The sequence below is a fragment of the Mesocricetus auratus genome, unplaced genomic scaffold, assembly GCF_017639785.1.
Source record: "Mesocricetus auratus isolate SY011 unplaced genomic scaffold, BCM_Maur_2.0 Super-Scaffold_100020, whole genome shotgun sequence".
NCBI lineage: Eukaryota > Metazoa > Chordata > Mammalia > Rodentia > Cricetidae > Mesocricetus > Mesocricetus auratus.
The window spans coordinates 25,590,767-25,603,921 of NW_024429201.1; the positions used below are offsets into that span (position 1 = coordinate 25,590,767).

The 13,155-nt window shown below is 40.5% G+C and overlaps 1 long non-coding RNA gene across 1 annotated transcript; it reads left to right on the top strand.

Moving 5' to 3' along the window:
- Positions 1–4,971: 4,971 nt before the first annotated feature.
- Positions 4,972–8,062, top strand: LOC121133204. Its single transcript, XR_005869998.1, has 2 exons — positions 4,972–7,218; positions 7,828–8,062. It is a non-coding gene; the product is annotated as an uncharacterized LOC121133204 (long non-coding RNA).
- The last annotated feature ends 5,093 nt before the right edge of the window (positions 8,063–13,155 follow it).

The window sequence follows — 13,155 nt, forward strand, 5'->3', positions numbered from 1 at the left end:
CTCTAAGTAACTTCTCATCTGTGCTCTCTAAGGAGGCCTGATAAACTTAGGATGCCCAGAGTGAATTGGTGGAATCATGCCTTGGTTTGTTGTTGTAGAAGAGGTAGACATTGTTTATGTCTTCCCCTGGAAAGAGGCCTCTATATCTGTGATCCAGTAGAGCTAGGCTACAGCTAGTAGCAGTATTTGGTACTAGTCACATATGTTAGTTATGCAATCATGCAAATTGCAAGAGGGAAGGGATCATAGAAGCTTTTACCAAGGTTTCACAAAACCACCAAAGCCCAACAATTATGTAGCAGGGCTCCCTGTAAGGAGCGCCTGAGTGTGAAGCTGTGAAGTGCAAACCCAAATTGTAATTGAGACCCAGCGCACTGGAGATTTCAAAAAATCCAGGCTATCCAGGAGAGAGGCCACTTGTGCTGCAGGCTCGTCTGGAGAGGGCTTACCCAAACTTGTTAGAGCATAGACATTTCACGGTGAGCCCCAGAAGCCTGACGCGGAGCTGCAGGGTCTGATGTCTGTCCTGGTGAGGCTGGTCCTGCTTCGGTCTGCTTTCTTTGCTGTGTCCACATTTCTTTCGAAACCTGAATATTTACTCTGTGCTCATGTTTATTGAAAAGCATGAAACTTTGATCCTACAGGTACTTGGAGCTGAGCCTGCAATTTGTGTCTAAGAAGGGACTTTGGACAACATCAGAACTGGAAGACTGTAATACTTTGGAAGTTTTACATTTTACGTTATGAGATGACCATGAGGCTGTGGAGCCCAAGGATGGCAGTGGTACTGTTTGGTGAGGTTATGGGACTTTTAGGAGGTGTGGCCCAGCTCCAGGATGTGGATCACTATGGGGCAATCTTTCAGGTTTTATCTCCAGATGCACCCCAGTCTTCACGGTCCACCCAGAGATGACGGAGTACACAGCTGCTGCAAGCTTCTACTGATACAGAGCTGTTTGCCACCGTACCTGCCCTGCTCATGAACTGTACCTCCCAAACCATGAGCTAAGATGAGTATTTCATTCTTTAAAGTTGCTTCCCTTTCAGGTGTTTGGTCACAGAGCCAAGAATTAACTGATAAGCCGGGCGGTGGTGGCGCACACCTTTAATCCGAGCACTCAGGAGGCAGAGGCAGGCAGATCTCTGTGAGTTCCAGTCCAGGCTGGACCGGCAGCCTCCAAAACAATACAGAGAAACCCTGTCTCGTAAAACAAAAAAACAAAAAAAAAAAACCAAACAAACAAACAAAAAAGAATTAACTGATAAAATGGGTTTGGGGTCACATGATCCATCAGTAATCACTATGTAGTATTCCAAATAAAAATTCCAGACAATGAGAACACAGATGGTAATGTGGAGAACACAGATGGTGATGTGTGGAGAACACAGATGGTCATGTGTGGAGGACTCAGATGATGATGTGGAGAACACAGATGGTGATATGTAGAGAACACAGATGGTCATGTGTGGAGAACACAGATGGTCATGTTTGGGTGGAGAATGTGTTGTGCTAGTAGGGGGTAGAAAACAGACAGTAATGTTCTGGGAAGCAGTACACGGGTACTTCATTTTGGAGAGCCTTACATGCCTTGATGTATGCATCTCTTCAAATGCCTGCCTCTGATGTGTGTGGAGGGTATTTGGGTGTGTGGGTGGGTGGGTGTGTGGGTGTGTGTGGGTGTGTTGGCACACGTGTGTCTCAGTGCATGTATAAAGAATAAAGGACAATTTTGTGGAATTGGTTTTGTCCTTCCACATTTCCATGGTGCTTTCTACCAGATAAGCTTCTCACTGGGCCTGATTTGTACCTTTTATAATAAAACTATAATCTTGAGTACAAACTTTCCTTAATTCTCTAAATCATTCCAGTGAATTATGATGGAAATCCTTAAATTTGCAGATAGTTAGCCAGAAATGTGTTTTGTCTGGGAACTCCTGATCTTGGAACCAGTACCTGTAATGAGGGCAATCTTGTGGAGGATCATCCCTGTAGTATGTGAAATTTGACCCAATTTTGGAGTTCAAATACTTGTTTTATGAGTGAAAAGGAAAACGCTCATGGAAACCTCCTCAGATTCCAGGAGACAAGAGATGGTCTTACACACTTTTTAAAAACACCAGGAGGCAAGTAAGAAATGCCCTTGAAGTGGTTCTTCACATGTCTTCTATGGTTTCGTGTTCCATGAGGACCACATACCAGTCTACCAAAGCTTACTGACTTCATGGAAACCCTGCGTGAAAAGAGGGTTTCAAAAGATGTGTATCAATATAATGGCAGCTGTTAGCACTGGGCTGTGGAGCAGGAGGACTTTTACTTGCTTTGCTATTGGGGGAAAGTCCTGTGCATTTGTCAATCAAGTACTGCTGGCCAATAGGAATCTAGATTGGTGGGACTAGGAGTCCAGGAGAACTCTGGGAAGGAGAAACACAGGAGTCAAGATGTAATGCCATGGGGTAGGAAGCCTGGAAACTTCTCTGGTAAGAGACATACTTAGATTAACAATTATGGGGTAATTACTTAAGTCAGAGCTAGCCAGTAAGAAACAAGCAAGGCCAACAGCTTCATAATTAATATAGCCTCCTGTGTGTTTATTTGGGACTGATGCGGCTCTAGAACCAGGCTGGCGGGAAGGCTTCTCTCAAAAGAAAAGCCTCCCTTTACACTTTGCAATGCCTTTTTCTTTGTACTTCTTAGGGCAGTCTGGGTAGTGGTAAAGTGTAGGCTTTGGTGATGCCCTCCCTGGACTTAGATAGTAGCTCTGCTATTTACCAACTATATGTCTTTTATACTGATTGACCAACATGCCCTGTCGGTTCAAGACCTCATCCTCGTTCTCGATCCACAAGAACATCATCTGAGGCTATCCTTCTCTGTGGTGGTATCTTTCTTGCACAAATAATGTCTGTCCGGGGGATCAAAGAATGGAGCTTGCCACTAGCTAACCATAGAGGTCTGGAGGTCTATACAGACAGGCAGGAAGTTACATAGCTGGGCAGTAACAGTATATAAGCAGAGATGAACAGGAAATTGCTCTCTTCTCTGCGGAGATGCTTAGGAGGTAAGGTGTGCTGTGGCTTGCTCCTTCTCTCAAATCTTTTAACATTTCCCTCTATATCTGACTCTGACCTTTTATTATCTAGACCAATTAAGAACTCCTTTTACACTTGTCTGAAATAAAGCTATCTATTCATTCTGTGTCCCAATACTTTCTTTCCAGGACAAAGTTCTAATTATCAGTTTCATTTACCCACTGTCTTAGTCACTGTTCTAATGCTGGAAAGAGACACCGTGACCAGAGCAACTCTTATAAAAGGAAGCATTTAATTGGGGGCATGCTTATGTTTCCTGAGGGTTAGTCCATTATCATCACGACAGGAAGCATGATGGCACATATGGCACTGGAGTAAAGGCTGAGCAGGCACAGGTAAGTGGGGAGTCACTGGCCTTGGGTGGACCTTTGAAGCCTCAAAGTCCACCTCCAGTGACACACTTCCTCCAACAAGGCCACACTTTCAAATCCTTCTAATCCTTTCAAATAGCACTACTCCCTGATGACTAAGCATTCAAATATACGAGCCTATGGGGTCCATTCTTACACAAAGCACTCAGATCATTACAATAATCCAGTGAACATACAAAAGCCATCTTAGTTCACCATTATTCTTTGCCTTGGTAAATCAACCCTCCAATTAAATAAGCCTCTTGAAGTCTACATTTTTACAAAAGGCATGATAAATAATAGTCTCTGCCTTATGCCATTGTTGGAAAGAGTTAGTAAATAAGTACCGGCAAAATCCTGAGAATAGTGCCTGGCACATGGAAGCATTCAAAGAATGTCATATATTTTTTTAAACTTTTTATATGTAAACCGGGTGTTGGTGGCGCACGCCTTTAATCCCAGCACTCGGGAGGCAGAGGCAGGTGGATCTCTGTGAGTTCGAGACCAGTCTGGACTGCCAAGCGAGTTCCAGGACAGCCTCGAAAGCCACAGAGAAACCCTGTCTGGAAAAACCAAAAAAAAAAAAAAACTTTTTATATATAATTTTATCATTATACAGTGACTATTATTGTAAACAAAAGTCGAGTTAAATATATAAACATTAAAACTTCAGTATATAATTCTCAGTATATTTTTCAACTCAATAAATTAATAAAGTTTTCATTGTTAATAACATTTCAGAATTACTATGGAGAATTGCATTAAATTTAGTAAAAGCACATTTGAAATTTTAACATATCTTAGATGAATATGTATGTGTAATTTTTAACTTCTTGAAATTCCTATACCACACTTTAAAATAAAGCAGTTAACATTTTAATTTCAAACATTTAAAGGAAGAAAATTAAAATGTTCATCATTTAATCTTGAGATAATGGAATATCTTTATATATATTTTAAATTCTTTCAGATGATGGTGTATTACTTTTCTAATTATTGTCTTTAAAAGTATAAGTATTTTTATCAGAATCCTTCCTGTACTGGACAAGAAGGGAGGAGAACAGAAAGGATGTGAGACTTCGTGGCATAGGAGATTGCTTTTGAAACATTCGAAATTATGTTTTTATTGATTTTAACAAGATTTATAACCTACTCAAAAATGCAATAGAATAGGCACCACAAGACAAATTTATGTGAAATCACCGGCCTCAACACATGAATAGTTTTTACAGTCTGTAATTGTGGATGTTGTACTAGCAAGATCAAGGTGTGCCGAGTAAAGAATAAGATGCAAATATTATTAAATTGGAGATGGTGATGAAGATGAAAGGGTATTTTAATGGAACTGCCTTTTGTTATTTTAATAAAATCACATTCAAATACCTGCATGAACTTCAAGATTGTTACATCAAACAGGGACATTAAGAACATGGAGGCCTGGTGGTGGTGACACATGCCTTCAATCTCAGCACTTGGGAGGCAGAGGCAAGCAGATCACTGTGGGTTCAAGGCCAGCCTGGTCTACAGAGCAAGTTCCAGGCCAGCCAGAGCTGTTAACACAGAGAAACTATCTCAGACAAACAAACAAACTGGAGACTGGCAGATATTTTGAGTTTGAATCAACATGGTTGAGTCAGGTAGCACTGAGTAAATTATTTAATATCTGTGACCCTCGGTTTCTGAGATCCTAATATGTGCCTAATAATGGTACCCACGGGGCTCACTAAAATAATTAAGTGATGTGTAAGCCCTGGACGTTTATGCACTAGCTCTTTATATTTGAAAATACATTTTCTGGTATGGTTTTGTTATTTTTTACTCTTGTGAAAACTGTTTTCTATGCACGCCTGTTTAGAGCAAGTGATAGTGTCAAGAGGGTAGCCAAGTGGTCTAGAACTTGTCTATCATGTGAGATGACCTAGACTCCAGCCCCACTACCTCAAAACAAAAGGAACTGTTAGAGAGGCAGGAAACAGACCTTTTAAATGCTTCCCAAATGCATTCTTCTCCTTTGAAGCCTCCAGACCTCGTGGGCTTTTTCTGCAGAGGCATCCACAGCAGCTCTGTGATCTCAGACACAGAGGGGAAGCAAAGTGAAGGGTCTGTAACACCCAAACAAAGCCTTTTATGCATCTTTCTTGGTATTTGAATTCACTGCTCTACCACATTCTAGTCTTCTATTTATGTATCACATGGGTGCTGAGGTAAATTCCTAGCCTGTTAAGAATTCACTTCCCTTCACACAAGCTGTGTCACCCTCCAAAGGCCTTTGCAGACCTCAAAATCAGCTTCAAAGATTGCACAGAAGTTAAGAGACTGTTTACTAGTATATTAGGAGGTAGCCTGTAATCCCAGCACTCAGGAGGCTGGTGGGTGATTAATCTGGTCTGTATAGCAGATTTGAGGCTAGTGAAAGCTACATGGGGAGACCCTTTCTCAGTTTATTAGGTCACCTAAGATTTTTAGCCAATCCTCACAAAACAGCCACCCTCAAGGAGAAAGTCTATATTCATAGCTCTGCCCACCCAACTCCCACAGGAAGACTTCTTTAGAACAACGAAACATCCTCCAGTATAGATCCAGCGAGAAAATGGGCCACTTCTATCCTTAGCCCTCTGCATACCTAGTTGAAAATGAATGAGCATTGAGTCTTCAACTTCATGGAGTCTTCCACTCCACTATGGTAGCCCTGTAGCTAAAGCATCTCTGAGGTCTTCTTGCCTGAGAAAGGGGTCAACACTCCAGAGCTACCTACCCAAATCAATGCCCCCCCACCCTTCATTACTGTTGTTGGCATTTTCTATTTGAAGGAACTCAAGATCAAGGGCAAACTTGGTGGATTAGTTACTTGTTGCTAAGACAAAATATCTGATAAGAATCACATTAAGGAAAAGAAGGATTTATTTTGATCAGAGTCCAAGGATGTAGTGCATCCTGTCAGGGAAGTCACGGCGGCATGCAGCTGCGCACATCCCATCCGTAGTCAGGAAGCAGAAAAGATGAATGCCAATGTTCATCTTATTTCATCCTTTTTATTCCCTCCAGGACCCCTGTCAGTGAGAAGGCACCACTCACAGTTAAGGTGGGTCCTCCCACCTTGGTTATCCTAAACCAGACAGTCCTCTCAGGGGTACCCAGAGGCTATCCTAATCTAGGTAATTGCTCACAGAGATACCCGGTTGTTGATGGCCAGCACTAAACCCCATACCTGGAGTTCTATCTCCTGGATTATAAGCAGAAGTATTAAATCCACATGTCCCAGCAGAGAGGAACCTCTGAACTCTACTTTCTGTAGTTCTTCATTAATTAAGCTTTTTTATGTGTATAAATCCAGTTTCCTTCCCATATTGTTTAAATATTGTCACTCCAATGATGACATCGTTTTTGAAATGTCATGTTTAGCACTAGGAAATACCTTTTCATACGAGGACTTGTTTTGTTTTGTTTGAGACAGAGTTTCCTGTAGCCCGGGCTGACCTTGAGCTTACTGTGTAGCTAAAGATGATCTTGACTCTCCTGCTTCCGCTCTCGGAGTGCTGAAGTTGGGAAAGTCTTACACTCACACATTTCGTCGACTGGCTCTTCCTTAAATATAATGGTCATTATTTCCCCAAGTGCTCATGGTATTTCAGTATAAACTTCTCACATGCTAAGGTTGCTTGCATATTTTTCAGTGACCCCGTCCTTTAATTACAGGTTCAGCTGGTTTACCCAGCACTCTGCAGTGCTATCTGCAAGCCTCCACAGCCATCCATGCATTTCTTCTCTTAGAATTCAGGTAGGCGATGTCTCCGCCCACTGGAGAGTCTGCCCTAACAGCTTGTAAAGCACTTGCTGATTTTGGGGATTTTTTTGGGGGGGGTGCGAAACAGGGTTTCTCTGTGGCTTTGGAGGCTGTCCTGGAACTAGCTCTTGTAGAGCAGGCTGGTCTCGAACTCACAGAGATCCACCTGCCTCTGCCTCCCGACTGCTGGGATTAAAGGCGTGTGCCACCTCAGTCTGCACCACCACCGCCTGGCAGCACTTGCTGGTTTATCATATATATATTTAAACCAAGATATAACAGTTATGCAATTCCTTTTCTTCCAGTGTATTAAGTAGGTCGTGAGTATCTCTTACTATTTAATCATAAGACATAGATCCCCTTGGTGCTATAAAGTACTTAGTGATTTTCAGATGCCTTCAGCTTTTTATTGAGTACAATAATATCAGTTTCTGTGAGTCAAATGGAAATTTATCTGTAAAACTGCTGAAAAGGTATTAATTTTATAACGTATGTAATTTGAAAGTAAAACCCATGCTGCTTTAGTGAAGATGGAGAGAGAAAATGATTCCTTTATTCTGGTATCTTCTTTGTAACCTTCTCCACCTCTGTTCTTCCCTGCAGCTTCCCGGACTTTCTGCTTTGACTCTTCCGCTTGACATAAAGGTGCTCTTCTTGGTTTGATGCTCCCTGCATCGTGCCTCTCTGATACTAGCTTCTTTAGTTTCCCAAAAGAAAAGTAAAACAATATTGTAATCAGCCTGCTGTACCTTGGATTTATTGGATGGCTACAACATGCCAAACATTATGCTAAACATTTTATGTGTATTTTCCTAACAGAATAGATGTTATGTAATCACCTCGTATTTAATTTTGTTTATTTTAAAGTACCTCATCCCCAGATAAACACTGTCTACTTTCTTTCTCTGTGGGTTAAATTGCATCCTCTAGAGTTTTGTTTCACACAGCGTAATGGTTAGGATCCATTCATACTATTGCACATTTGAATTAACTTTTCTGTTGTATGGGTTTGCCACGTCTTGTTTATCTGTTAATCTGTGGGTGAGCAGCTAGTGACTTAGAGTTTGGAATTATTATAGACAACACTGCTCATTCGTGTATGTGTCTTTGTAGGAATATGTATTTTATTGTCTTTTATGTGATACTGCAAGTGAAATGGCAGATCACATGTAGATGTATGCTTAGCTTTTCAAGAAACTGCCAAGCTGCTGTACAAAGTAGTTGAACATTTTTTTTTCATTCCCACCTCCAGTTTAATCATCTCTGTTTACAAGGGAAGAAATGGAGTATCAAGAGGGAATTATCATTGGTCTAAGGGCCAGCTAGATTTGAGCCTCAATCTGCCTAATTCCATAAGTTTGACTTTAACCACTCTCTTCTTTGTCAACTTAGTAAGAAATAAATCAGGCATTTCTAGAACTTTGGGTAACTGAGTTTGGATGCTGATTTTCCTGGTCTGGCTCTGCCATACAAGCTGCCTGACAAAGAGAATTTTCCTGGGAGGGCCTGTTTAATTTTTTGAGAACACAGTAGATTACAAGGCCTTTGTGTCTTTAGTCCTGTGATTCCATTTATGTGACTATTTACTGCCCCCTATATGGTCACCAATGGCATGAAGCTATAGTGACAAATAATAAGCTAAATTTAAAGTAAAATTTAAACATAAGGAGAATGGTTTGATGTTTCTAGTAACTATCCTTTCCCACAGAAATAAATATTTCTTCTCTTTTCTACTAAATAATATTTAAATTTACTAAATGAAATTAGTAAATAAATATTTACAGAACCCAAACTAAAAAAAGAAAAAGAAAAAGAAAAACCAACAACTTAAAAACAAACCTAAAATGGAGGTGCTCAGTAGGTGGGTAGCCCCCACATCCAGGTATGGTGACAGTTATGCCCATCATTGGACCTTATTCATTGTGTTGGAGCGATTGGTATGCATATTCATTTCCAGGCTTATTGTTGGAAAACAAATCTTTGACCAAAGCAGGACATTCATCCTCCATATTCAGAGAGATTTAGTGAAGAAAATCAACATCATGTTAAGATCTAAATTCCGCTGTTAGACTTTAGTTCACTCACATGACTTTTGGGTTTCCTGGCATCTCCTGTTCCATAATGATTCCGCCCTTTTTTGTCTCTGTTTATCACAGACGCTGCGCCAGCTACCTTTCCAATTCTGCCCAGCCCTGCCCATGTCATCCTACTTGTATTCTCCTCCACCTTTTCTTTCCTGCTCCCCATGTTCTGAAGCTGAAATTTGCTGGCTCAGCCACTAGAGCTGTTTTTGAGCAGGAGTGCATGGGCCGTCTCAAGGTGCAGATGAGATTTCCCCAAGCTCTGACTTTGGCACCCATTTCCCCCAGCAGCCAGGCCATTCTTCCATTCCACTTCATGCCAGCACTCACTGGGTCCTTCTGACTCCAGTGTCTTCTTTCTTCCTCGAGTTATGTCTTTTCTCTGTTTCTCTGGAGTTTTGTTGTTTTCTATTTTTAATACAGGGGCCAAGAAGCCATGGCCCTCCTCCTGCCTGTCTCCTGAGGGCTGTGATTACAGGTGTGCACCACTGTACCCCCCTGGGTTCTATTTTCTTTGCTTTCCTTCAACTCCAGGTAAAATTAGGGTTCTCCTTTTATGGCCTGCCCTTGAGTAGCTTACAATGAATTTTTTGTGTTCTTAACCTTGCCTAGGCATATTTGTGTGGTCATTTCATTTAACTCTCCTTTTTCAAACTACATAGAATGGATTTTATTTCTTTCTGTAAATTACATTGCTTTACCATTTCTTACTTAAAGCCTATTGAATTGGAGCTCAAAAACTAGTTTTGGAAGATGACGTAGCATCTTGTGCTATACTCAGAATTATACTAAGAGCCAGGAGAGGTGCAAGTCACTCTCATCATGTTCTCATCCTTGAGGGGTTTATGATCAACACATTAAACATTAACATGCAATGTGAAACTTTAAATGTTAAGTTAGATAAGGTGGGCCATGGAATGAGGCAAGTTTTATGTGAGATAAAATTGTCATAGGAAATGCTTACTCTCAAGATACGAATTACTTCTTGTAACTTATTTATTTGTTTATTTATTTTGAGATGGGGTTTCTCTATGTAGCCTTAGCTATCCTAGAACTAGCTCTCTAGACCAGACTGGCCTCAGACTCACAGAGATCCACCTGCCTCTGCCTCCAGACTGCTGGGATTAAAGGCGTGCGCCACCATGTCCAGGTAAGAATCAAGCTTTTAAGTACAGTGATGGTATGGAGTTTGAGATAATCACAGTAGGCATAAGCAGAGTATGTCTTTCCCATGCTCCCATCCCTAAAACTTTGCCTCTGAACCACATGGGGAAATGTACAGATGAGGGAAGTTGGATTTTATTTACTATATACCAAGTCTATAGACCACTGACAGTAAGAGTTAGCTCTAGCAGTACATGGGAATGGTACATAGAATAACTCTGTCTCAAAAAAAACCAAAAGAGATTTAAAAAGCTTGATTCTCAAGCATACTCATTTGGTGATTCAACTACAAATTGAAAAGGAAAGACATCAGAAGGAGAGTGTGAGAAGGCACACATACAGTAGGATGTCATATCAGGGAAGGCTTTTGTACGACTTGAGGGCCTGTTCTTCAAATTGATTAGAATTCAGACGTGCAAAAAACAAAACTTTGGTGTGGTGAAACAAAACAGACCCAGATGTAATTTGCTTAAGGGGAAAGCAACACTATAAAAAAGCAGAGAAGTGGTAAGGTGCTAGCAATTGCGTAGGTAAGGAAGAGACAGTTTGACTTGACAGCCAAGTGTGCTGTGACCTGATGGGCAGGTGGGATGAGGGCAGACCACGCTCCTGTAACCTTGGTGATAGATGAGAACAGAGCACTGGAGTTTCAGATTTTGTTTAAGTATTAGTGTAACTACTCAGCAAAGTCATAGTTGATTAAAAATTACTGACATGTTTAACATTCAATGATTTCAATAGGAGACAGGGTCCTGGGAGATTTCAGAACTGATTGTTGAGGCCCTTGTTACAGTAGATGCATGGAAGAGGAAGTTCAGAAGTACCTTCTCGGTTTCAACCAAGGGTGGAGTTAGGTCTGTTAATGAGCCAACTTAAAGATGCAGCTATGGCAACAATGATATCATTCATATGCTTCCTTTCCCAAAGGGGAAGACAGCAAAACAATGATTTCCTCTCCCTGAGCAGGCTCTTGCTTCCTCTGGGGACTGTGGGGAATGAAGGAAGAATACGCCAACCATTGCAGGCTCTTTGTAAAGGGAAGTTCCTTGGGATAAGAAGTAATGCTGTGTGGGGATAGGAATTTCTAATTTCAGGCCCCTTGGCTGGTGCTACATCCTGTGATCTTTCCCACCATTCCTCCCCGTCTTCCAATTCCAAATGAGGAAAAGAAGGATTGAAACTCACCAGCCATTAACAGCTACTGCAAAACGTCTTTTAAATGCTTTATTCAGGAGAGCGACAATTACTCAGGCACTTTGCTAATAAACGCCTGGTGAGTCTAATCTCTAGATATCAAATAATTAAATATAAATGCCTGAAGACTGGATAGCAAATTAGCAACTTCAATTATTGGAGTGACACATGAGTACTCTTCACATTAAGGCACCAGGATGATATAGCACTCCTTTCAGACCAGTAGTCCAGAGTTAGCAGAACAAAGGGTCTACTCTCTAAATAGTTACCTCGAGCATCGTGAATTTCCAAGTCAGCACCATTTTTATCCTATAAAAACATCCTATGTGCATCACAGCAATGTGAGAAACAGAGGAGATCATATGTGAAAGTGCCTTGTACTCTGAAAAGGTATATACTGCTCAAAGAATTGTTACTTTCATTCAGTGATTCATAGAAGAACATGTTGGAGGGTCATCTGTAGGACAATAGTCTCAAATTATATAAGAATACACTTATGTTTAAGAACTAAAAGGATTAGTGAAATTTTTGAAATGCCATTTGTTGAAAAATTGGCCTACTCCCATAGTGAGTTGAGGTGCTAACAAGAATGAGATACAATCAAATAGTACCATTCCATTGCTTCTTTAAAATGTTTAAAAGTTATATATATATACATATACATATGTATATATACATAAACATATATTTGTGTAGGTATATGTATGAGCACACATGAACATTAAAGGACAACTTGTGATAGTTCTCACCTTCTACCGTATAGGTATATTGCTGGGGATTGAACTCAGGTTGTCAGGCTTGGCAGCAAGTCTTGTGCCTGCTGAGCCATGGGGCTGGCCCATTACTTCTTGAATTGTTTAAGTACACTGGTTTCCAACTGTATCTATATACAGGTGTATTTTTAAAATAGCCACTGAAACTTTGGTATGGTGAAACAAAACAAACCCAGATAATTCATTTAAGTGAATTATGATATCTCTATAACACAGAATTGTCTGTGGCCAATCCTAAGAATGAAATAAGCTTTATAAATGCTAACATAGAGAGATGGCAAAGAGATATTAAATGATAGTCAGAATATGCAAAAAAACCTATAATGTATTAGTGTATTTCTAAGACCTGTCTAATGATGGTCAATGAGCCACTGAATAAAAAAAAATCTATCTTTATAGTGATATGTGATAGACCTCAGGAAATATACTATTTCATTCTTTTTGTTTTGTTTGTTTTGTTTTTCGAGAGGGTTTCTCTGTGTAACAGCCCTGGATGTCTGGAACTTGATTTGTAGACCAAGCTGGCCTTGAGCTCACAGAGATCCAGCTGCCTTTGCCTTCCAAGTGCTAGAATTAAAGGCATGCACCACCAAGCCTGGCCATACTATTCTATTCTTAACAATGGCTGTCCATATAAAAGTTTAATTTTCTACAGTTTTTAACATTTAAATTTTATTTAAATTTTGTTATTATTGTGTATACACATGTACATGGTGTGT